The 27,470-nt window shown below is 39.1% G+C and overlaps 1 long non-coding RNA gene across 1 annotated transcript in view; it reads left to right on the top strand.

Moving 5' to 3' along the window:
* LOC116147620 (uncharacterized) overlaps positions 1-27,470 on the top strand; it is a 306,975-nt gene that overhangs the window by 2,665 nt on the left and 276,840 nt on the right. Inside the window, exon 2 of the long non-coding RNA XR_004131158.2 lies at positions 4,357-4,420. This is a non-coding gene — a long non-coding RNA (uncharacterized LOC116147620). The remainder of the gene's footprint in view (positions 1-4,356; positions 4,421-27,470) is intronic.

The raw sequence follows: 27,470 nt of genomic DNA, 5'->3' as shown, positions 1-27,470 counted from the left end.
GCTTCTGAGTTGAGGTCACAAACCCCAGCCCGGCGCTGAGGGCTCTCCTCCATCTCCCTGCGGTTTATCCTCCACGGATGGCAAGGCGTCGCGGATCACGGGACACGTTCAACTTCGGGTGACAGGCTGACGTTACTGCACATCCAGCCTGCCTCTGGGCATGCTGGCCAGGGTGGATGAGCTCATTCTGCGACTCCAGAGTAAACGCGGGGTGGCCGTGCTCTCACAGGTTAAATTAAACCCTGCATCTTTCTCCCTTGGAAAATTTAAAATGATCGGATACACGCTTAGTAGACAAGGCGGAAGGTTACACGTTTGTCAGCAGGGTGGGCGGGGTGTTTTTCCCGGGGGGCCGGGGACAGTGCAGTTTGGGCCAGAAGCACGCGGGTTCACCAGGCACACTTCGTTGACGGTTGTCATACTTCAGGGTGTTCAGCCTCCAGAGAAGAAAGACAGTGCATTCTCCGTGCTGAAGTGCCTCCTCCAGTCAATGCCAGGAATGGTCTTTGGAGATTTTAAATTTGTGAGTCTATCGAGGGACTGGATATTTATTTGAGCCCACTGTTGTCACCAGCTGTGGTGACACTAGTCAGCAAGTCAAGAACTTGAGTTTTCCATTGGGTTCTGCCTTTCATTAGTGGGTCATCTGGTCTCCCTGGGTCCTCCTTTACCACTAGCTAGTTGTAGCTACTTGGATGAATTTTTAAACCTCCTTGGTTTATTTTTCTGCAAAATGTGACAGATAAAAAATATATCACAGAGATGTTGTGAGGATGGGATGCAGTAATAGATGTAAATCTTTTAAGACAGTGCCTAGAACATAGAAAAAAAGAGATCTCAAATGAGTCTATGCATACTCCCAAAATTATGATTTTGGGGTAGGAAAAAGATACGTGAACATCACTTGTGACTAGACTTTACTAGTGTCTGTGTAGGTGAAGCTTGACTTGGCTCACAGTGGCCAAATAGAGGTTAAGAGGCTTGTATGTGATTCGCAGGAAGTGGAACTAAAATCATGATTGGATCCAATGTTCTTCTTCTTATAACAAGCTATGATAAGATCATAATAATAATATTTATCATATATTTACTATATGTTAGCTCCATGTTTTTGTCTTAGTCATCACCATAAGGCTATTGAATAGAGAAGAGTTCTGCCGAGAATGACTTGCTGATTACAAGTAGGAAAGGGCACTTTTGAAAGAGCCACTATGCTTTGATCTTTGACCCAACCCTGTATATCTGTCTGTGGTTCCTATGTGCCTGGGAGCTGGAAGAGCGAGTAAAAAGAGCTGTACCTTTATCACTTCAAGAAACTGAGAGATTATTTTGTGAACTTGTAACAAAATCTGTTAGACTCTCAAGACACCTCAGCTGGAATAAAGTAGGTGGTAAAGGGAAGAAAAAAATGGTATATGGACAGAAAAAGACCTTGAAGAAATCACATGAATGCCTTCAGTGGGTCATTACATAGACTGAAGCCATGCCCATGCCAGTGCCTATCATGCTGGAACCGTCCCAGAGCAGCAGAGTTTAGGGTTCAGGGATTCAGGGAGAGGATGTCATCCTACATGGGCAACAGTGAAAGAATTTAGCGTCCACCCAGGAGAGTAGATGAAGCGTCCTGAGACTCTGCAGGGGCTGGAGGGCTTCGTAGGGTGAGATGAAGGCAGCTTTGCTTCTGCTGATTCTCTAGTGGGTATCGAAACTGCTATTGATAAGGTCCATCTTTTTGGTTGTACTCTCCAAGGCTGCAGTGGTTGCAGTGGAAATCAGAAAGATATAAGACAGCTGAGTTTGGTTAAGTAAAAAAAAAAAAAAGAAAAAAATTCGAACTCTGCTCAGAAACAGACAGCAGTATAAGACGGTTAGTTAAATGCTACAAACAGGACTTTCTTTAGCTGAGCGTTTCTGTTTCATTCTGTTGTTAAAAGTGTCCTTTGAAATCTCGAGATGAAAAATCACTTAGAAGTAGAAATCATTTTTAACAGAGTCAGTGATTAAGCCTAAGGGTACCACAAAGCCTTTGGTTACAAGGAGTCTGGTATATAAGATGGCATTCTCCAGAGTATATTTTTTTTTTTTCCCATGGCTCTAAAGGACTGATCATTTCAGCAAAGGCTTGGGCTCTAAAGCACTAGAATTTGTTTTGATCGTGTATCGCATTACTGTTAAATGCCCAGGGAATAGAAGTAATCCATTGTGTCTTCCTGGAATATTAAACTGACAGAAGAATTGTGAGTTTTGGTAGAATGTTCATCTGTTTGACGTTACATTCTCAGGTGTGGTGCTTTTAACAGTGACCTTCTGTGCACTCAGCATTATGGATACTGCCTAGTAACATAGGGTAACGCCTTTGTATGCTCCCAGTCTTTCTCCAGGTTTCTCCTGTTTTTCTGGGACCCGAGGTCAGCCTACTGGGCTCACCCAGTTCTGGTCTTTCAGCATTTTCCTATTGGCAGGTTATAATCAGAGTCAACCTGCCTGCATCTCCAAAAACCACTCTGATTATCCTCACCTCCCAAAGGAACAGAAACAAATTGCTTTAGGGTTTCAAGGATTGTATACAATTTACCTGTCACATTTCTATTGCTGGAGCTACCACCTAGCTGGTGAGCTAGTCTTTGAGGAGCGGCCTTGTTAGAACTTCCGGGATGTTACACTGAATGGCTGAGGTAAATCACTTGGAAAAACATCCTTACCACATAACTTTATGGCCAGACTGAATATCCGTCCCATGAATAGTCAAAAGGAGGTAAGAGCATGGGGAGAGGAAGATTAGAGAAAGAATGAGAGGGGAAGCAAAGGGAGACAGAGACGAAGTTTAAATCAAGTTGATTTATGGGAGGCATGGGTTTAATCCACAGATGATAAGGGTCCTGACAGCAAAGTGGAGATAAATTATTTCTCAGAAAGAAATGGCATTGAATATTTCCCACTGAGCAAGAGAAGTGAACAACAGAAAGAATAGAAAGTTGAGGGAGTTGCTTAAAAGAAAGAAAACCCCACGGGAAATAGTTTTAGTGTTTACAGTTGCTATTCAAAGATACACATCCTTTAGAGAGAAAATGAAAGTATTGTAAATGCCAGGAGACTATTTTACTATTGTATCTGTTTGTTAAACAGACTTCACATAAAAGAGGCCAGGAAACTCTATATTAGTGAAGCTTGTATGAAAAAAAAAATCAAGGGAATATAAATCACAGTGTGCAGCCGAGCACTTGCTTATTCAGGAATGGATGGTGATTTCTGAATTATTTATACTCCTCTGTGAGGAAAACCCCCTGCCTTTCAACGCATATTGTATTTGTATTTTTGAAGATTGGCTGGTTTATTAGGGGTACATGATTACGTTTGCATTCGTCTAAGAGTTGAGTTTGGAATCTATGGGTGAGGGATCACTCAGTCCCCCAGCAGGAAACAGCACACTTAAAAGGGTTTACCGAGTAATGATTTAATAAAGAGCTATGTACCACGGTGGACTCAGCGCAGCAGGAGCCAGAGAGGGCTCACAAGGCAGCCGGCCACCAGCCGCTGCCGAGGCTGGTCTGGTCCTTAGTGGGGAAGCAGCAGCCTCTGCCAGAATACAGCCCGGGGTGGGATGCGATGTGGGTCGGTAAGCGCCCCGACCCCTCATCTTCCCATCCTTTGATCTCATCTCCCTTCAGAGACTCTTTTTGATCAAACCCAACAGGAAGCCAGAGGCAAGAGAGCCTCTGTCATGTGGCCTATAGAGGTTTCAGCCTCTGAACTAGGGCACAAAGAAAGAGGATGCGTTTGGTACATAAGATAATTAAATTTGGGAAATAATTTCCTTGATGCACCGATAGAAATCCAGATGGATATTTTCAGTTGAAGCTGAAAAAAATAAAAAGAAGTTAAGCCTAAGGAACTAGATTTGGAAGGAAGCAAGCATTTGCTGCTGCACTCATCTCCATACTCAGGGTTCTGCCTAAAACTTTTCCTTTTCTCCCATTACCTGTGTATGTAAGGGACGAGTCTGTCCACACCCATGGCTTAAATTTCTATCATTACACATCATTATGTGGTTATTTCATAAAGTCTGTAGTTGATATAAATGTACATTCTATTCTATTTGTGTGATATTCATATGCATGTATAGTAACATATTCTTGTCAATTCAAGTTTTTCTAGATTTTGTAGTTCAATTCTTCGATATTATTGTTGATTTTTTTCACTGATTACTATCTCAGTTACTGGTGGGTGTTTTAAAATCCTCCAGTGGGTTGTAATTTATGAATTTATTTTTATGATCTTTTTCTGTTTCTTCTTTATATGTTTTGAAGTTATGTTACAGGGGCATAGAAATTTAGATTTGTATATCTAAATTTTTAGGTCGAGCCAATAGGATCTCCTGATGTACAGGATGCAGTAGGTGAGAAAAAGAGAAGATTCAGGGGTAAGTCTGGGATTATATATAAGTTAAAAAAAAAGTTTGCTGTACAAAGCTTCATGTAATCCTATGGCCCTGCTTCTAAACTGACTCTATATCTTTTAACTTAAAAAGAAAATGTGTTTGTATTTGTCTCACCACCATACTTTTCATAGACAGGGCAGTTTTCTTCAAAATTTCTTTAAAAACAACTGACTAATTTAAAAAATTTTTCTTCCAGAAAAGATTGGATTTTTCTCAACCTTGAAATTTGTCAGCATAATGGGTTTTCTTTCTGCTTCAAATTCTCTTTCCCTGAACCTGGGGCCAAGAAGAAAGTTAAAATATCACGCTACATTTTAATGCTGTTGCGTCCACATAAAACTCTCACACTCAGTTTTCCTTGCTCTGTGGCCTCCCTCCCTTAGCTCTTGGATATTTGAAACAGTGTTTATCTCTTATTGATTTAAACCATATCATTGAAATGTTTTATGATCTTTTTATAGTGAACCTGCCTCTTTGTACAGAAAGTATGTTTTTCTCACTTTTGACAAACACATACAAAGGTTTCTGAACCCAAGTGCATTCGTTTGAAATAGTTTTGCTGAGTACCCACCATATGCGTTGAGCTTGAAGGGGTTAAGAAAAAATATCTGACTTCAGGTTGCGAGGAATGATTTCATGTGAAAATATAAATAGAAGAAAATGCAAAAACAGGCACAGGGAAGTTGATGAATTATGATGCATTGTATTGCTTAAGTTTTATAGGAAGTATTTGCTGTGTATCAGTCACTGTTGCAGTTTTATCCTCAGAACCCACTGAGGTAGACGAATTATTATCTCATTAACACACGAAGGAGCTAAGGCATGAAAAGTTTGGTTTCAGGGTCTCATAGCTAAGAGTTTCTAGAGCCAGAATGTAAGCCCAGGGACTTCTATTTCTGAGTCTCTGTTTTGAGCTGCATTTCCGCCTTGGAATGAATGATATGAAAAATTAGGTACTACAGTTTATCCAAAAAGGGGTCACAGCAGACCCTGGAATGTGTAGTCACATCTCTGTGTCGGAGTTGGGATTTGGGACAGCACTATGAGACGAGCGAGTCTAAATGATTGCTTTTCTGCAGTCTGAAGTCCTAGACACCTTCAGACAAGGAGGCTGTTCTAATGACATCCTCAAGTTTTAAATTCTGTAATGCTGCGATTTTCCCCTTTGGAGTAGGAAGCGATTTTTTTCTTTGTCATTCACATGCCAGAGACATAGTGTAATTTTTTTTCTTATTGTAATATCTCATGCATCTGTATAACCGCATTATGCTCTGAGACTATTAAATATTCCCTTCTGCAGGATCACAAAGTGCAGTAAAGCTTATTCTTCCCGTTTTCAGCCGAGCAAAGTAAAGCAAAGCAAGACATAAAGAGTTTTATATTCTAGATGGTGTTGGATAATTAATGGATCTCCCTGTGTCTAACTGTACAGTGTACAGCACATCAGTTGCACATTACAAATGTTTTCTCCTAATTGTTCTTCAGAGGGCTTTAATAAAAATTGCAGCTTATCTTAAAACAATAGGTTGCTATCTTAAAGCTCTTTGTTGAGGATAATAAATTGATAGCACCTGGTATGCTGGCTTTTCTGCAAACATAGGAAATTTTAACCTTTAATTTTTCTCAGTTTAATTCATTTTTGTACTGCAGTAATAAAAAATGCTTTGGTTAAGTTGTGCTTATGCATTTATGATATATCTGATCCCACCCAGTGCTAAAGTAAGAGCATTTAGTCTTTCATCAAGTGATTATGATAGCTTCATTTCTGTTTCCTTAAACTTTCCTGCCAAGATCTCATCATGTGTACATAATATTTTAACCACTTATTTTATATGCAGTTGAAAAAGAAAACATTTGGATAAGAGTGAAAAATAAGCCTGAACTGTCACCAGATTTACAAACTGCCTCCATCTGTGACCATATTTTATTCCCTTCCTCTTACTCAGTGGGAGGAATGACTGGTTCTGTCACAGCTACCCCTGCTTCCTCGGCTCTGGATCCCAAACACTAGACGACCTTCAGTAAATTAAGTTCAGCGACTGTGTGTGTGCATGTATGAATGAAGGCATTCTTTGTTGCCCTTGGGGGCTAATTTGGTGCTCTGTCTAACTTTGGCCGAGACCCTAAATACTGAGAACCACATAACTGATGTCAAGAATCCCACATTCAAAGCAAGGTACAAGACTGCTTAAGCTTATTTATGAAGGAAAGGACTTAAAACCAAAGTTAGCAGCTACTTGGGGAGAATACAAAGCAGTGTGGTTGAAGAAACAGCATCAGAACAGCCCTGGGGCCATCTTAAAAGAGGCTTTGTCCGAAAGGCCTGTTTGGGGGGCACTGGGGTCCTGATAAAAATGTCTGTGTGGAAATGGACCACCGCAAATGGACCCCCAGAGGCTGGGGGAGGTAGCATAAATGTTCATTTGGAGAGTAAACCAACTCTTTCGGATACCTGCAGGTGAACGAGCACCAGCCATGGGATGGGGGATGCTTCTGAGAGGATGTCGCAGGCTGACATGAGAAATTGTACAGCAGTCTAAGCTCAGCTTTTTGGTTAAGTAACACATAGTTCTATCAGTCACCCTCCATTATCAAATAATTTTTGTTTGTGCGAGATAGTTAACTGCTGTGGTTGCAGGTGATTTCGTGTTTAAAAGCTATCTATATTTTCCTGATGCAGTGATTGAAGTTTTGAGCATTTAAAAAATATAGACATACTTTTTTCTAGCTGGATCCTCCAGGAATTATATAGTGCCTTAATGTAAATACAAGTAGTGACTTTGTAGATCTGGTTATGAGTTATCTTTAATGTATATAATATATAAACCTTAAATATTTGAGGTTAAATGTATGAGCCTAAACAACATATTTAAATCAAAGTAAGAATTAAGAGCAGTATACACACACACACATACGCATATATTATATACATACATATATACACATATGCATATATATGTATATATATGATTGGACTTTTCTCACTGGAATATAACATGCACTGTGTAGAGACATGTAATTTGCTCAGTTGCTCCTCAGTGGTCTACAATAAGACCCCGAGATCCCTTCCATATTCAGCTGTTAGAACCCATACCAATATTTGCTATCCAAGAATCATCTATGTGATGAGATACCGTAATGACATTACACTTATTGTTCAAGTCTAATTTGGCTTTTCTGGAGACAGAAAAGAAGTCAAGCAGTTATCTGTGCAGTTACTAGGTCATGACTCTTTACTTATTTCTCTGTCACTGTGATATCAAAATTGACAAAAATTGAGCATTTCAAGTGGCTGTATTATACTCAGTAAAATCATAGTGTTTAAAATTCTGCTTTTAAAACATTATGTAACTATGATAATATCCAAGATAAGATAAAAACATGAGGAAGAGAATGACGAGGGTTCTACTCTCCGGTCTTTGACACATCGTCAGTTTATAATCCGCTGTTATTATTCATAGAGTGCATTAAAAACACACCCACTCTTGAACATTCGGACTTTTGTTTTTGCAGATGACACTGGGTCTCAGAACAGCTCATTAATCGTTACTGCAAATAAGCCAAAGGACATGATCACTTTTAGTCTGACATGATTTGTCATACAGCATTAATCTCCTGAGGCTGAAAAAGTTGAAAAGTTGCAGTGTATGCAAAAAGAAATTAGATAAGGAGAGGAAAAGAAATAACTGACTTTTTTTTTTTAAAAAAACACGAAGTCTGGAGGACCTATACATGTCCCAGCTTCACTGTGCTGAGAGACTAAGGGTTCCTGTTTCCCATCTGGGAATGCTTACAGCATAAGTGTTTGTGAGTTTTCTCATGTGCTGTCGCCTTTAAATCTCACAATAATCCTGTGAGGTAGAAAATACTGTTAACCATATGTACAGAGGAGGAAATTGTAGCTCAAAGGAGTTAAACAACGTGTTCAACGTTGTGTAGCTAGGAAGTGGCTGAGACAGGACAAACTAAGGTCTGTGTTCTACTGAACTCATGCTCTTACCTACGATATTGGGCGGGATAGCAGAGAACATATGAAAATCACCAAGTACACAGCTTGGACCACGGTAGATTTTCCATAAATAAATGCAGCTTCTTTTTTTTCTTCTTACCTCACGTGCCAGTCTCGCGAATTTTCTAAATTCATAATAAACATTCAGTAGAACCTATGTGAGGTGTAGTCAATGAAGTGGTGAAGAAGAAACACAAGATACTAAGATTTTTCCATGTTTTCACACTTTCCTCCGTTCTGCTCCGTAAATAGGCCCCCCAAATTGACCTAGTCTTCCCCATATAGTTGATAATAAACCATAATTTATTCCTTGACTCTCAGGAAAGTCATCTCCAAGGAAAACCATTCCACATGCTGTTAGAGCAGTGGTTCTCTCCCAGGGGTGGTTCTGTGCCCCTGGGACATTTGGCAGTGTGTGGAGACATTTTTGGTTGTCACAGCTTGGGGGGTGTGTGCTATTTGCATCTGGTGGGTAGAGGCCAGAGAGGTGCTAAACCTTCTATAAAGCACAGGGCACCACCTAACAATGGAGATTTACCCATCCCAAAGTGTCTGCAGTGCCTGGATGGGGGAATCCCTGTCTTAGAAAGATCCAGGGGGAAAACCCAGAGCGTAGCAGTATGAGAACTGGCCACAGAATACAGTTTCTGTTCAACAGAAAAACCCTGACCATACATATGTTTTTGTGTTAGTTTATTAGAAATTACACTCATTTTCAAAAGATGTTTTAGAATGGCTTATGGCAAATACATATTTTTTAATAAAATATTGTTATTAAAATAAAACAGAAAACCCAAGTCATGAAGAATAAGGGCAGGTCTAAGCTGTATGAAGTCAGGGCAGATGGGAAAATGTTGCTTTTTCCTGTGGCAATCCTTTTTTTTAAATTGAGGTAAAATTTATGTACAATATTATATAAGGTACAAGTGTACAGTATAGTGATTCACAATTTTTAAAGGTTAGGCTCTGTTTATAGTTACTATAAAATATTGGCTGTATTCCCCGTGTTGTACTATACATCCTTGTAGCTTATTTTATGCCTTATGGTTTGTATCTCTTAATCCCCCACCCTGGTACCCCCCCCATCTGTCTCCCCACAGGTAACCACTAGTTCATTCTCTGTATCTGTTTCTTTTTTGTTACATTCACAACTTTGTTGTATTTTTTAGATTCCACATGTAATTGATATCATACAATATTTGTCTTTCTCTGCCTGGCTTATTTCACTTAGCATAATGCCCTCCAGGTTCATCCATGTTGTTGCAAGTGGCAAAATTACGTTCTTTTTTTTTTTATAACCGAGTAATATTCCACAGATGGTGTTAAATCTGCCATCAGATTATTTTTCAGTTATACTTGTTAGCTGTTTTGAAATATTGAGATAGTAGCTGAATGTGATGTGAGAAGAAACATTTTTTTGTTTTACTTTTTTCTTTAAGGTGGGAGGCAGTAAGTAGGTATGCAGCTCTTGAGAATGACTCACTAGAGGCAGAGAGGTTGGTATTGCAGGATATAAGGGAGATTTCCCTGAGAGAGGAGTGGGCTTCCAATCAGAGAGGGTGTGTGAGCCTTTGAGAGAAGCAAAGACACTGCCTTCCCCTCTGGTGTGGGAGGCAGAGCTGCGGAGACAGGAAATGAGACGCAGATAGATGGGTTGTGGAGACGTGTGGTTACCAGTCCTTGTGCTTCTATCTTCTGAATAACATGAAAGACAAAGTCATTTTCTGGGGTTGGGGGGAAGGAAAATGGGCAGTAGACTTGATAACAGATGATAAAGTGTGAAATAGTCATTTTGGACAGTGGAAAAATCAAGCATACTAGGAAGACGTACGAGGTTGCTGGGCAGTGTTGTGTGATCCTCAGTGATCCGTGGACCTTGTTGAATGGAAGAACACCTCGCTGGTGGTGACGAGGTCAAGGAGTCAGGGACCCTACTGTGTGTTTCCTAGAAGTGATGGCTAGATCTAGGTGTCTGGGCGGTGCTTCTTTCCTCACTTGCCCGTCTGCTCTGCATTTTAACAAACTCTTGAGTTTCTACTTCCCATGTTTGCCTGTTTTTGGATCCGACTCTACCATGTATTTCCTATATGTAGGAATTAACAGAAGAAACCTGTTATGTTATTGGGTGGGGTTCAGGATCAAGTATATATTTGATGGTGTGGTTACGTGGATGCAAAGACCCCCGGAGATAATACAACAAGCCCATTGGAAGAACTATTTTAGCAATTTATTGAAAGAAAACTTATGTCATAACAAAACTGAGGGGTCTTTCAAAGGGCCTAACCAACACTAACAGAATTTTTAAAAATCACCAACTTTAAGCAAATTAGTAAACTCTGTATGTCAAATTTTTACTTTTCCTCTTAATTTTTTTCCTTTTGATGAAAGATTTTAAAAAGAACCATAAACAATTCCAGGAAGTTTTAATTTTATCTCACATTATGTATAAATGCTCTTTTCCTGTAAGGAACAAAGGTGTCTGCAGACCTCTCTAGGAGTGGATCTTAGGAAGGCTGGGAACTCTTTCTTTATTTGGAGATCTTGGGTTTTTTATATTTGCCATAGCAGAAGTAAATGTGTCGCCCTTTTACTGCAGCCTTTGTCTTCAAGATTTATAAAATGAAAAAGCTCTGCAAAAAGTTTACCTGTTTCCCTGACTCTAATCAGGCACATCTGAGGCATCACTGCTTCAACTAGTGACAAGGTGACAACCTAATGTTACTGTTGCCGCCTTCTCATCCTGTGAGTTGTCACTGGGTGCTTAGACTTTCTTCTGTGTTGCTTGTAAAAACCCACACTCCCTTTGTCAAAATGTGAAACCTGCCTGAGGAAGGCAGTGATGATTAGAAGAAAGACCGCCCTTCAGATCTGCAGTATAGTCTCCATTAAAATTTCTCTTTTAGCTCCCAGTGTTTCCAGAAATGACGTTCCCACTCTCTTGCCTCTAATAAGTTATTTCATTTTATAAGGGTGCTCTTAGGAATATAGAGGCTTACTAACTATCCTATGTAAAGTATGTGTTTGCACTGGCTTCTGCATGGGCCACAACTCTTGATAATAACGCTCTATATCTAAGTTTTCTCCACATATTTCAATAGACTCTGTTTTGCCCTGAAGATAGAATAATACACAAGTTCTCTTTTAGGGGTAACACAAGAGAATTTTTAGGCATAACAAATTACAGTGAGTAAGCAAGACGAATAGCTAGACTACCTGTCCACTTTTCTTGGCTAATAGCACCTAAATCCATGACCCAGTTTCCACTCAGATGCTTGTGACCATCAAGTAGGAACGTCCCAGGCTTTTGGTCACGCAGTACCTTTGAAAATCTGTCCTTTATTTGTGGAATTTTACCAGTCACTTTTTGTGTTTTCCCAAGAAGGAAATCAGAAACACTACCCCTACTTCCTTAGAAGCTGAAGTACAAGGATGTGTGACCCCAGCTGTATCCATCAGACACAGTCATTTGTGACTTTGACTCAGAAGTGAGTGTGAAGAAGCAGACGCCCTGGAATCCATTCATTTTGGATCAATCTCAAACCATTCAGCTCGCAGAGACAGCCCGAGTTACAATGTTAACGTCTGGTGCCCAGCATCAGTGGTGCAAGTTGTGGTGCTGGTGCCGAGCCCCAGCAACACAGGACCAGTTACAGAGTAATTCAGAGGAAGTTCCTGGCTGCATGGCTCCTTGTCTGGTGCTTTCACTGCCCTAGAGGACCCATATTACCCTAAAAATGTGATGCCATCATTCCTTGGAGCTGCTGGTTTAACTTTTAGGTACATAGCAGAATATCCATGGTGAACCCTGAACTACCAATTGCAAGAACCCTAGCAGAGACTTCACATTTCAGTCTCCAAAGGCTTTGTTTGCATAAAGAGATGATCGCCTCCCTGGGGAAAATTATTGAACAAGTTTTACAATTAGCAGTTAGCTCCCAAAAGGCTAGACACTGACACTAAGTTAAGAGGGGTAAAATCTGTTCCCTGTAAGCCCGAGAAATGACTTTGCAATGCAGAGAGTCATGAAGCAGATGACTCTTAAGTTAATCATTCTCTGTTAATAATATTAATTAATTTTCCTCAGGGGAGGTGACTTCGTAATTAGATCATAATTTTCAATGTCAGTTCTGCAATTTGTCCAAAATTTCTTCAAGAAACTAAAAGCATTTATCAACTAAAATGCTGATAACACTAGAGGTGCTATAAAAATATAAGAGAACAGGTCATTTGGTTTTGAAATTTACAATAGTTTCAGCACTGTTGTGGAGAGACAGCACTCTCAAAAAGCAAGCAGCATATGCGTTTATAAACTATTAAGACAGAAAAAGTGATGTCAGTGCACTAAGTAACTCCAAAGTCATTCTAAGGTTAGTTCATGTAATTGAAAAAAATAGGAGAGCAGCATATAAAGCTGTTAGTAAGTGCCATGGTGTAGGTTACTGGTTGCATCAAGGGAAAATGTTTAAATATGCAAAGGAGAATTTACGAACCACCCTGTGATTGTACTGGTAGGGATGGGAGTCCCAGCAGATGAGATATTAGATCCAAGAGCAGTCACTGTTACCATTATTATTATCATTCACATCTAATCTGGAAGTAAATTGGAGTGCCACGTGTTTCAAATCAAGCATGGACTTTGATGCTAGACATACGTTAAAAGGAATAATATGCAAAATGCTTAGTACAGCACCTGTCACAGACTAGACATTTAATGAATGTCCTCTGTGTTAAAATTTTCCTCTGTGTTAGCAAATACGATTTTATGGTTTGAACATTCTATATGCTGAGAAGACTGAAACAAGTGGACCATGAAATAGCTGTGAAAACTAGAAGAACAAACCTGGGAGATTTTAGATAGGAAAACGCAACATCTTAGCTAACAAAATTTCCGAGAGAACAAGATGAAACTTATTTATGACCTTGTTTTTATTATAGGGAAATTTCTCTAGATTTAAACGTACTGGAGTTACAGCTGCTGGTGATGGCAGAGTAGCTTGGTTGGATAAACTAACCCCCCTAAGATAACGATGATAAAACCCCACTATTTCTAGGCCCTGGAGAGCAATAGCAAGCCAACCAGAACCGCACAGGAGCTAACCCTTGAAAGGGGAATTGGAGCGGTTTCTGACTTCGTGGCCTTTTGCCTGAGAGCACTCTTTGATTTATACGTAACTTGGGTTTCAGGAAATCATGGATTCATAAGCTGGAGGTGTCAAAGGACAGAGTTTAGGGCTGGAGGACCAGTCAGAAATTTAGGGGATGAAATCCTGGAGGAGAAAGAGTCACAGGGGAGGTGAGCCCCCAAATATGTCCCCGTAATTGGCTGACAGTTCAGTTATACACATAAAGAGAAGACGCCAAGGGGCCCAGTGAAAAATTAGCAACTGAAAGCTGACAAACTAAACAGAAATGCCAGCTGCTATCCATTATACGGAGGACAAGACTCCGAGTTTGAGGTTTTTCCAGTCAACTATACTGAAACAAAAATCACTATCTAGAGACTATACAATAGTCTTCTTTATATTCTTGTTTATCCAAAATTTATAGACACATGAAAAAGTAGAAAAATGTGACCTGTAGCTCAGAATAGAACTGTCAATAGAAACCAACACTGAGATGGCTATGATGTTGCAATTATTTAAGTTAGGTGTATAAATACATTTTGTGTTCATAGGAAAGTTCCCATAATTAATGAACAGCTGGGGAAATGTCAGCACATAATTAAAAATTATAATAGTGAACCAAATGGGAATTCTAGAACTGCAAAGTAAAAATAACTGTAATGGAAAATCCGCTGAATGGGCTTACAATAAAGCTGGATCCAGCAGAAGATAGAGTCGGTGAACTTGAAGATACACCAGCAGAACGTATTTAATCTTAAATATTTAAAGATTTGACAGTCCCACTTGCAAAGAGGTGGTTGTACTGATTGCCTGCTACTCCCAGCCCCTGAGTTGGAGCGTATGTCTGTTGTGCAGTGCTGCCGCATCCAGTGCTATCCTGGGTTAACCAAGTTTACACAGCCTTAGAAGGGGGCAGACGATCAAATCCAGACAGGAAGGGAGGGCTGGTGGATCTCTAGTTCATCCTGACTCTTACATATATTTATACCTGAAGTGTAAAACCTATAACTTGGCTATATGAGCTACAGAGTGTTACTTCTTTAGGAAAATAGTTTCTTTAGCCCAGTTGGCCCTTGGATGCTTCGCTTCCATAGCCAGGATCCATGGGAACACTTGTCAGCTGCCTTATAAAGGCAGCGGGCAGTGTCGTGGGGAAGAGGAACCAAGAGACAGCTCTGGGCTCTGCTCTTTCACTTCACGCTTGCATGATCTTGGCTAAAACATTCACTTTTCTGAGACTGAGCTTTCTTATCTGTGTAATGACATGGTAATACCTTATTTCTAAGCCATAAAACCCTTTTTAAAATGTAAGCTATTCTTTTCATTAGCTAAATGACTCAGATGTTTTCAGGTATATGTAGAGTCCCAACCAGTGGATTCTACTTTCAGGTTCTAAGTCCTAGAACAGACCTGAAATTTGAAGCCAAATATTAAATGAGAGAAAACATAATATATTTTAAAAAATATTTTATTTATTATTGTATTTTTAAATTTTTTTTTATATTTTGGTGGAGGGGGAGGTAATTAGGTTTATTTTTAGAAGAAGCGGTGGGGATTGAACCCAAGACCTCGGGCATGCTAAACATGCACTCTGCCACTTGAGCTATCCCCTCCCCCCAAATAATGTATTTTTAAAATAATATTTCAGACCTTTATAGCATTTTACCATTTATGATGTGTTTAAAAACATCTTTTTGAGAGAATATTCCAAGTTAATACCATAAAAGATGTTGAGTAAATGCATTTTGAACAAAAATGAATGACATCTCAAGCTTTTTGTGTGGTTTGGAATAATATAATTATTGTAAATTTTATACGGAACAAAATCAATACAAATAAGAAAGCTAAAAGATGGCAGTATTTTCCTAAAATGCAGTTATGGTGGATTAATACAATTGAGTTAACTAATAATTATGTTTATGTTCTCCAGTGTGTAAATAATACTAAATTGATGTATCACACAACTAATCCATTAAAGACTTGTAAGTAGACTTTTACATAATTACCGAGATTGATGAGGGTAAGAAGGGAAAACTGATGGCAAAAAGTGGCATCAAACATGATTATTATTCTAAAATTAAACAATGTTATGCCATGAAATGAAAAAGGCCTTTACCAGCTGGTTGTTAATAGCCTAGAAATGCTTTCATGCAATAATTGAAATGCAGAAGCCAGTCATTCCCATTTTATTGGGTGGAGGAGGCCATAATGTTGATTTTTATAGGGATATTCAGAGTTACTGCTATTATCCATAACTCTTTTTGGCCTTTTCAAATGTAACCAACTAATGTGAATTGTTTTCAGTTTTACTGATTTACGGTATAATCAGAGCAATTATAATAGGGCAAGTCCTATTTGACAAGTCATTCAAGCAATTTTAGCCTGGCACACTTGAATTATAGCTTTCAGAATGCACCCCTGGGTCCTTACAGTGTCTATCAACAAACCTTATGTACAACCAATTTTACAAACATAGCAGGAATTGTGGGTGCTGTCTTTCTTTAAGGCTGCCACTTTGGAAGTCTGGGCATCAATGCCAATACCTGCCCCCAATATTTTGTGACTTTTCTTTAAAAATTATTGCAGTAGAATTTGTTTTAAATATCCTCAGTGGTAGAAAATCTGTTCTTTGTGGATAATTAGAATATTTAAAAACAGATACAATTATTTTGTAGCCAAGATGGTGGAATGAATATACAATTCATACATTAATGAATGTATATATAATATTAGATAGATATGCACATTTCTATTTATCTGTCTATCCTATCTGGGTAATAGTGAAAAAAATCCCCAAATTTTTTTTGGGGGGGTGGGGGAGATAAGTAGGTTAATTTATTTACTTATTCTTAGAGGAGGTACTGGGGATTGAACCCAGGACCTCATGCATGCTAAGCATGCACTCTACCATTTGAGCTATACCCTCCCCCAAATCCCCAACTTTTAAATAAACTGTTTAATATTCTCAGTGGCACACAATCTGCTTTTGTGGCCATTCCAAAAAAAGTATCTGAAAGATCTTTTGAACAAAAGATCATCACTAAAATAGTCTTGAAGAAAGATACCTTTGTGAAGTATAAAGAATTATTTAATAGGAAATTTATGGCATGCTTGTTAAGAGATCACTTAACTATTTTGTAGCTGCATATTAACTAAAACAAGCTTTGGATAATTGTGAAAATGGTTTATGTTTTGTTTATTTTTAACTTTTTATTTTGAAGTAATTTTTGACTATACGAAGTTGCAAAAAGAGAACTGAAAGTTCTTGCACAAAAGTTAATGGTTTATTTAAGCAAAGTACAAGTATCAAGACTAGGAGATTAACACTGATGCAATACCATTAACTAATCTACAGATTTTATTCAATTTCCAATTGTCCCAACTGTCCAATCCAGGATACCATATTACATTTAGTTGTCATGTCTCCTAAGTCTCCTCCAGTCTTTAAGACAATTACTCAGTTCTAGAATAGATAGAATTAAGTTGTATTAGCTTTTGTCTCATGTGGGTTGATACTCAGTTGTTAGGCATATACATGTTAAGAATTTTTATAGCTTCTGTTTTTAAATATCAGCTCGTTTTTCCTTGTTACGGTAAAATCTCTTAACCTCCTCCCAGTACTAATACCAAGCCTAGAAAATTAACTCCAGGAATAAAAGTGTCGCTGTTCTCTGCTCATCGTACTCTTCAATGACTTTAATAAAAATTATGGTTTAAAAAATTATCGATGTTTTTGGTTGTTATAGCAGGAGCAAGGATACTTGACAATTATCTGTATCCTAACTGGAATTGAAGCATTGATTCTTTTAATCTGGAGATTAAATTGATGCTTTTGCTGCTTCCTCTATGCATTGTTTCTATAGTTAGGAAAGTGGTAACACTGGTGAGGTCTTACTAACGCTGAGCTCTAACAGAGACAGTGTACTGTGACACATTTGGCAAAATACTTTTGTAAAGGTGTTGTTTTAGGCAGGAGAGTGGTTTTTATATTGAACTGTCCTTAAATCTAATTATATTAAACGTTAGTAAATCAGGTAGATATCATTTCATTGTTTGCATTAAAGACCCTATTGTAAAGATGGTAATAAATAAATTATAAGCTCCTGCTGTCTGGATTTCTGTCTGTGCTTAAGAGCACTGTCAAGAATGTTAAATCAATTACAAATAAATATTATTGGTGGTAATAGATGGACACATGAGAATATGAAGAACTGATAAACAAAATGCATTTGAAGCTTTGGTACAATGACAGCAGATGAGATTAGGCAATTTTTAAGATTTTTTAAACATTTTTTTTACATTTTTAAACAACAAATATTTAATAAATATTCATTGATTGATGACTACTTACAATACACCATAGCAAGAATTATAACTGGTAAACACATTAAAATTTATATGCCTGTGTATACTTGGAAGCTAAATATAAACTGAAAACACCTGGTTCTGGAGATAATAGATGGGATGAAATCTCAGAAGTGACCTGTGTCTTTCTCTTGCTCTTTGAAGTTTACCTTTTTTTCTTTTCAATGAATGTTGAAGAAAAGGTAAATGTCATCAAAAATAGATCAGAACATTTCTGTTCCATTTATGAAGTGTCTATTTTTAAAAAGATTATTTTTATGGGTGTATTAAAAGGGAACTGAAAATCTGTCATTACAAATTCCTGACCCTAGCAGTGACTCCTGTGTTCTCTGAGGGGGAAATACAAGGAGGGTCTAACAAACATCAGTGGAAAGAAAAATTAAGTGACTTTTGGAAGTGGTTTGGAAAGTAGAAAATACTCGTATGCATTTATTTTGGGAGAGTTTAAGGTCATTGCTTTTGAATGCTGTAAGCGAAGATCTGACTATTTTTAGAAGTTGGTGACCCACCTCCTTGGATATGCAGATTGATTTGACTTCTTGACTTCTAAGCCTCAGCAATTAGTAACCTTAGGAAGGACATCAGAGTGATTCCTTCACGCAAAAGGAGGAACTCTCTTGCTTAAAGCTGCAGTTGTTGTAACATGTTTCTTCTTATTCAGATGTCATTCTCTTATTATTGAAATAATGGTTGATAAAATAACTATTCCAACAGGCATTCGTTACTTACCAAGAATGTTCCAGATGTTGTTCGAGTTGCTGGAGATACAGTAATAATGAGAACAGTGGCCCAACATTTCATCACCCAAGTAAGACCCCTTTGAAAGTGGTGCTGTAAGTAGTTTATACCTGAATAATACATGTAAACTGTGACTGTGGGCATCTGAATAAAAAGGCACAGTCTCTTTAAAGGTTGTTGACATAAAAGAGGAAGAAAATAGTGAGTGTTTACAATAATATGTGATAACCAAACTGAAGACTTGTGGCTGGGGTGCAGGAGGAGGAGAGCTGATTATGGAAATTAGCCGCTGGGTTAACCCCATTCCCAACAATCCTTGTCCCCTCGTGACTGCCCTGGGGGAGTCCCCATTTCTCACTGAACTACTGATGACACTGTGCAACAAAGAACACTTTGTAAAAGAACTTGCAGCATCCTGCTTGCTCTCTTGTAATACTTGTCCTTGGGGCCCCGAGCAGCCACCGAAGGAGTTAGATCACTCTGGGGGCAGGCTGGAGACATCATGTGGAGAGACTCCATGCAGAGCCCCTGACACCATGTGAAGAGAGATTCTTACAAAGCCCCTGGTTTTTCTAGCCTCCAGCCGTTTGAAGTCAGCCCTCCAGTACCGCCTGCTCCTGAGACAAGTCCTCCTCATTGAGCGCTACCCAAATTGCAGATTTGCAACATAAAAAAAAAAAAGATTGCTTCTGATTTAAGTCTCTGTGTTTGGAGGCGTTTGCTCTGTAACAGCAGATAACTGGAACAGAATTTGGGATGCTGCCGTAAACGTGGAGTGCTGCTGTAGCCCAGAACTAACGTGTGTGGCGTTGGCTTCAGGACCAGTGATGGAAAAATCTGGAAGAGCCTCAAGGTGATTATTAAATAGAGAAAGTGTAAGGGCCTTGAGGAGAAGGTGAAAATCTGAAGGACAGTGACAGAACTGATTTTAGGCTGGAGAAAAATTAGGTACTGGCCAAACGGTGACAGCCCTGCTTGCAGTAGCATGAGCAATAGGAGATATTATTGAATCTCAGGGTTTTGCTAAGGAGGTTCCAGGCACGACGCCAAAATTGCCGACTGCCCGTGACAAACATGAGGAGAGCCAGATGGACTAAAAATGAAATGTTTAGTTTTCAGAACTTAGAGGAAATAGGTCCCAGAACAGTTTTTCCAGCCAGCAATATCCTCTCAAAGAGAAGTGACTGCAGGGCAGAGATCAAAATGCGAGGCGTGGCCGTCATAATTAGTTGTTCAGCACATACATGATTGTTGAAGTTAAACCTTTTTGTTGTTTTGTTTTGCCTCTCATCATGTATCTGAAAGCAGAAGGTAGATGTTTCAGTTGAAACAGAGAGAGGGCAATTTCGCTCACCTTTTGCTTTTTGTTCTATTCTCGCCTCTGGTGACGCCCTCCCACATTAGAGTCGGCTGCTTTACTCAGGTCACCAGTTCAAGTGCTCATCTCCACCCTCCAGACACACCCAGAGCTGGCGCTTCACCAGCCACGTGAGCATCCCTTTGCCCAAGTTGACACATGAACGTAACCACCACAATCACGCTTATTCAGTTCTAAGACTTATTGTAAAAATGCATTATTGTTTTAATTACAGTCTCTTGAATGAAAGGGGAGAAAATGGCATTAAATGGCATTAAATTTCAAAAACACCGGTGTGTGGAAAATAGGCCTTACAGTTGACTCACACAGCAATCCTAGTAAGCCTTCATGCGAAATGAATTAAGGCATTACCTCTGCGGGTAGTGATGAAGGCGCAGGGTTCTAAAGATTCTTCGGGAGATAGCATACTTAAGATTCGGGTGCTAGTAAAGTGTTAAGAGTAAGGGCGGAAGGTTACGAACAGCTGTTTCCAAAGTTTCTAACAGGAGCAACTGTGCAGATGGTGATACTGTTAATCCAGTTGGAAGATGCATAAAGAGAGGTGATTTGGAAGGAAGTGAGACCACTTTGGGACCCTTTCAGCTTGAGGTGCCTGGATAACCCCTGAGTAGTTATATGCAATTGCATATAAAAAGAATGTTCTTAAATGCAGGACAAAATCGGAAAGGCCGTATGCAATGTCAGTAGTTACTGTGTTAGAGATGATGGCTACCGAAATAGTGGTTTTGCTTTATGCATATTAATACTATATAGGAACGTTTTATAAATCTATGTCACAGTTCATTGATTCCAAGATGCTCACATCTGAGCATTTCTCAAGTCAGGATGTATCTAATAGCCCCTGTCAGCCAGGGGCAGTGATGGCAAAGTTATCAGACTCAGTGCATGCACACATTTGGTCATTGGGCATTTATGTTGTCATCACTGAAGTGACAAAAATTGGATTTTGTGTACTGTTGATTGAGTTTGACATTTAAAATTTTTTCCCAAAATCGTCCTATGATTTGAAAACATGAAAATAGAACAGGAGTGTGTAAGGTTGTCACTGAATGACAATGTTTTACATATTAATGGTACCTACAATAAGAGTGAGTCTTAAGTTGACAGGATCTTCTATTGTTGAAACATAGTATATTATTTTTCCAGTTAATATGGAAAATCCAGACATTATTTTCATTAACATGTCAGATAAAACTTAAGTGAAATTTCAAAGTTCGATTTTATCAAAAGGGCTATGCAGCTATTCTGTATGTTGACAAACCTGTCACTCCTGACTGTGCTGCCCCTTTCAACATAGAAAGGGGTGGGGGATGTTTACTCTGGAATTATATTATTTGCTGCCGCGCAGAGAGTAACCAGTGCAACGTTTGAGAGTTCTAGTCAAGCCACGTGCTTTATGTAAGTACATTCTAGGACGTCTAGAAGTGGCAACAAAGCATGTTCAAGTCAAATTCCACGTTGTACATTCTGCATGTGGATAAAATAACAGGGGAAAAAATCATGTAAAAATGTCAAAAACGTTGTCCTGGTTTTCTGTAATTTTTATAAGAATTCTGCAGGGTTTTTTGGTGAGGTGAAGTTCTATGCCATCTATGCAGTGCTGTCCTCAGTCTTTTGTGTAGTAAGTACCCCTGTTTTACCACTGACTGCAATCAAGAAGAGAGCAAACATACCACGTTTCTTTTAACTGCTTATGAGAGGAAAGAACATTTGACGCGTAGAGCTGCAGCTTTCAGAGCTGGAACTCCAGAGGTCAGCTAGCCCAGTCCTTGCTGTTACAGATGAGTCAGTCGCCATCCAGAGGCTGTTTTGCCTGGAGACCCAGAGCTATTTGATGGGAAAGTCAAGTCTAGAGGCGGATGCTTGCTTGCAACTCATTCTAACATACTCTCCATTAGAACCCATTGCCGTGGACATCCAGAAGAGTTAACAACGTTGCTTCCATGTGTTAAGAAGGGCGAGTAAGAGACTTCCTAACCCATAAATTGGCATATGGTTGCTATGTGTTTGAAGTGCTCAGAAATTTCAGAGACAGAAGTGCCACAGGAAGGCCGAGGACCATGTTACATACATCAATGCATTCTTTATAAGACGTTAATTAAAATACTAATGGTAACTTTCATGTCACTAATTAATTTTAAAAGAAAATAATGTCTCCAGGAGAAGTCTGAATCAAGTATGTCATTAAAGGATACAAAATGATGATCCGTTAGCATGCTCGGTGGCAGTGATTTCACAGTATGCCAGGTGTGTTTCTGTTTCTTGAAATGCTGAGCTAATTCTTTGTGCCGTTCATCCATTGTGATTTTATTATCTCTTGTTATTTCTTTGGCTAAGAATCAATGTGAAATATGAGAAGAATGTCCGCTACGCTCAAAGGAGACTTTGACGATCAGAAACTTGAAAGAGAAAGGGCAATCTAATAAAATTTTGTTTCAGTAATAAAACAAGATTGTAAATTTGTTTTAATGCCAACAGATCTTTTGGGGTCAGAAGCCAGCATGGCAAAAAGCATTTAATCAGTGTGTGCATAAAGGGAAAACTGTTTATAAATAGCATATGATGCCAAGGAAATTACTTCTCTTAGACAAACACAAAGGTGACTTCACTATAGATATATTTCTAATATGTTTATTTCACTTTATAGATTTCAAGGTTATGTCATGACGATTCATGCTACAAAAATATGTGGAATGAGTGCTACTCTGTTTTTTAAAAATTAATTCACATAAAAAACAACTCCCATCTACATCATGATTTTAGAACTTTTGGCTATGAACCATGGTGTCCTGATCTTGATTTCTGAATTAGAAGTTTTCAAAACATTGGCAATTTGGTGTCTGTGCTGAGGCATTAACTGTGTGCATAAGCTGAGGTTAAATTGTTTTCCATGTTCAGCTCACCAAAAAAACCCACCCTCTCCAAAAAGGATTCAGCTCATCTCCTGGCCATGGGTCTGATCCATAGAAAGTGTTGAAATGGTGTTAAGCACTGGTCTGAAGCCGAGCTCCAAGGAAGTAACAACGTAACAAGGTCATTGCCAGCCATTTTCTCTAATCACAAGATGTACTACACCTTTGATCCGTTTCTTAGCTTGGGGACAACTTTTTTCCTTGGACAAATGACAACAGAGTATTTCTCATCAATCATTGTTCTTTTCAACAGAAGACTTGTTTGAATTACAAAGAAGCAGAGGCTTAACTATCACAATCTGAAGAAAGATTTAAGCCTAAATGCACTCATCTGTCTCCCCTCCTACCCCCACCGCATCACACCTTTGGAATTACAGGAGTACTTTGTGATTCTTCTGCATTCTTAAAAATAATCAAGAGACAAACAGTACAAAAGTTACCATGGGCAAGGCACGTAACTTTGTGTCCTTTCTCCCCATCTGCCCTGTAGTGTCACTCCATGTTTGACTGGGAGCCCCCCTCCACAAAGGACTTGAAACTGATTATATCCAAAGGAGAGTGAGAAGTGAAAGACAGAATAGCAGAGGGTCAAGGAGCTGGAGCAGAGAGAGCAGTGGATCAGCAAGGTCTGTACTTAGAAGTAGGGCTTGGGAAGGGAAGGAGTGAGGATTGAATTATGTTGGAAAGCAGGTTGACGCTAGGATGTCGTAGACAAATTTGACACACCTTTGAAAAGCTTAGCAGGGCAGTACATAAAGTCCTTCCTGGAAAAGTTCTGAAAATATATCCAACGTAGAACTCATCTGTGGCATTTTGGCCTAATCTAAGGGCTGGTTTCTTCTCTAAGCAATGGTTTCTTATCTATGGTTACTTTGGCCTTAAGAAATGCAGCCATTTAGAGTCAAAATGCTTTTACGGGAATTGCAGATCAGACCTTCCTTGGTGGGTTTTAAGTGAGGATGCCAGCTGTTTCCAGAGGGTACTTTAGCTACTGTTGCTTTTATTAAAATCCATATCCAGAAAGGACTGACTGCTTCTGCAATCACTGGGAGTAATCCTGCTGGCGAAGAAATCACCCTTGCTTTATTGTTCCTGATTACTTGCTTTCTGAATGGATAGCTTTCACATGGTTTCATTTGAGACTTGCAGAAAATAAAAGATAACAGTTTACATCTTAACCCGGTATATACACACATGCAGATACACACACATGCACATATATGTATATGTATTTAATTTTAAATATAATATAGGTATAGCACAGGGAACTATATTCAATATCTTGTAATAACCTATGACAAAAAAGAATATGAAAAAGAGTATATAACTGAATGACTGTGCTGTACACCAGAAACTAATGTGTTATAAATCAACTATACTTCAATAAAAAATTACAGTAAATGGTTACTCTTACTTTGTGCAACACACCTACATATTTCCTATTATATTCTACTTGATTAAAAATACTGTGATTTGATTTCAGTATCCTCTAATGTATTGGAGCATACCTGCAGTTGGAAACATTGCCCTAATTTATTCTTTAAATTTGTGACTTTTCTTTGTAGCTCTTACTGGGTTTGAGCCAGGAGTTTTGAGTGCAAGTAAAAACAATTTTTCACGGATACAGGAACAAAGAAGGAACATACACAGAAAAAGCCATTTTGGTCAACAAATAGGGAATCAAACAAGGCATTTAACAAATGCTTGGAGTTCTGTTCTGAGCCAGGTACTGCTCAGAGCTCAGAATACTGCAGCAAACAAGAGGGAGAAGGTTTGTGCTTTTAGCGAATTTAGTCTTTCAGAGAAAAAGGCAATGTAATAAGCAAACTGTGTGTGATGAGTTTTATTATTAGAGGAAGTATATCGTCTTATGGGAACAGAGCAGGAAAGATGCGTTTAGTAAAAGAAGGGGAGGCTCCCTGCAGGAAGAAAGGCTGGAATAATAAGTAGCACTTAAATTGTACGTCAGCACCCGTAGGTAGAGAGGAGTAGGTGGGGAGGACAGAGGGTTCTAATGCCCTGAAATGAGATTCTGATTTCAGAGGTTGACGGGGAGTGGGGAGAGAATATGCTTTAAAAACTTCCCGCTGTTGCAGAGAGAAGGTCTCCTCTGGGCCAGGAGTGCACAGCTGGTTGTGGAGGGACAGTGGAGTCATAGGAGAAAAGCTGAGGGAAGAAACGTTGCAAAGAAGGGACTGCACCACAGGGGTGAGGGAGGGAAAAGGTTAAAGCCAGCAAGGACTAGAAAACACTCACTGAATTTAAGCATGTGCAGGCCTTGGCTGACGTTTGAAAGTACAGTTTAAGTGTGACAGTAAGAAAAAGCTGACGTGGGTGGGAGGTTGGTGGATAAGTTTGAAGAGAGATTGAAAGTAGGGAAATGGTAACTTATTTCATAATTTGTTATGATGGGAATGAGGGATTTAAGCCATTTGCTGGAGATGAAAGGGAGAATCAAGGGAACATTTATAAGAAAGATAGTATGGAAAACTGCAATGATATTCAAAAAAAGGTAACATAATACGTCAAATGCCCATGTCATCATCATTCAGTTAAACAGTGATCAGTTTTCTGGTATTGTTTCATTTGTATTCAAGTTCCGCCCTTTGTATTATTTTAAAGCAAATCCTAAACATCATGGAATCTCATTAACAGGCATTTTAGCCTCTATCACTAAAAAGTAGTCTTCTTTCTAAACTAATCGCAATATAATTATTCTGCCTAAAAATTAACAATAATTGCTTAGTATTGTTAAATTTCCAGTCGGTGTTCAGGTGGCTCCAACTGTCTTTTAGTTATTTTTTGCCATTTATTTATTCAATTCAGGACTGAAATAAAGCCTTTTCATTGCAGTGACTATTGTGGGATAATAGGACGTATGTAGGTGGGTTTCTGGCCCCCGCTCCTAGCATAGAACTCCTAAACCCCTTCTGATTTCCTAAATCACTGGCAGCATCCTTTGTTCTATTGAAGTGACTCTGGATGGCTCCTGTGTGGGGGCTGGCCACCAGAAAGGCCAAGCCATGATTAGAAGCTTGGCATTTTCAGCCCCCCCCCCCCAATCCTCCAGAGAGAGGAGAGGGGCTGGAAACGGAGTTAATAACTGATCGTGCCTACATGAGAGAGTCTCCATAAAATGCCAATAGGAGGGGGTCCGGAGAGCTTCCAGGTTGGTAAACAGGTGCGGGTGCAGACAGAGTGCATGCCTGGAGAGGCCACGGAGGCTTCAGTACCCCTTCCTATGTGTTTCACCCTGCGTATCTCTTCGTCTGTCTGCTCACGTGTATCACTTATATCCTTTAATAAACTGGTAAATGTATTTCCCTGAGTTCTATGAGCTGCTCTGGCACATTAATCAAAGCCAAGGAGGAGATCGTTGGAACCTCCAGTCTCTGGCTGGTTGGTCAGGGGCACAGGTGACAACCTGGCTTTGGGACTGGTGTCTGAAGTGTGCGTGTGAAGGACAGTGGGCACTGAGCCCCTTGGCTTGTGATATCAGGCAGTGTCCCCGGGTAGATCGTGTCAGAATTGAGTTAAATTGTAAGAGCTGGTGTTAAGGAGAATTGTTGGTGTGGGGATTCCTCCATGTGGAATCGGGTCCCAGAATCAGTTACCTTTTCTCATGTCTCTTTTAAACAATAGTTTCTCTTCCCTTACGCCTTCTTTTGTTGTTGTTACTGGTTTATTCAAGAAAGTGGACCATTCGTTTTGCAGAATTTTTCCTGGTTTGGGTGTTGCTGGTTGCTGGATTGTGCTATGTAACGTGTTCTATCCTCTGCGTTTTCTGTACGTTGGTACTTAGATTTGGAATCTTGATCATGTTGCAGTTCAGTTTTGTTTGAAGACCAGTTCGTAAGTAGTGGCTTGTCCTTTCATCTGGAGACAATCTCTGGTTGTTCCTTTTATTGTGAAATTAGCAAACATTGAACATCATTGCCCAGATCTGTTAATGCATTAAGAGTTGTAAAACGTGGTATTTCTATTACATACTCCCTTTTCATTCATTGGTTGGAATAAGCCTATAAAGAGAGACTTTCCCTCAGTAACAGTTTGGTTACTCTAAGGTACAATTTGTATATAAAAGAGAGGTGTTTGAATTGTTTCCTTTATGGACCAGTTTCAAAATTATGAGTTAATTTCCTGATGTCCTTCAGAGGTGACCAGAACATTAATTTTTTATTTTTCTTTTTTCAGAAATGATCATTATGAACATGGATTCAAAATTTCTTGAACATTTTCTGCTTCTTGGAGTTCTTATTCTTACTGATGCCATGTTAAACTGTACCATGTTTGGACCATGGGAACCTCTTAAAGTTACTGAATCGTTTTGACAAGCCCTCTGTAGTTTCTGATGATTATTTTTTGTTTTCAGACGTGCAAAATGTTACACTTAATTTTTACATCTTCCAGCCCAGACCTAGGATGATTTTTTTGTAAGATTTATATTTAAATACTAATCAAAACAACAACAACAGCCTAAAGAGGGGTAAGTTGAAGACGTGAGAGA

The sequence above is a fragment of the Camelus dromedarius genome, chromosome 19, assembly GCF_036321535.1.
Source record: "Camelus dromedarius isolate mCamDro1 chromosome 19, mCamDro1.pat, whole genome shotgun sequence".
Taxonomy (NCBI): domain Eukaryota; kingdom Metazoa; phylum Chordata; class Mammalia; order Artiodactyla; family Camelidae; genus Camelus; species Camelus dromedarius.
This window is presented reverse-complemented; position numbering and strand designations above follow the sequence as displayed.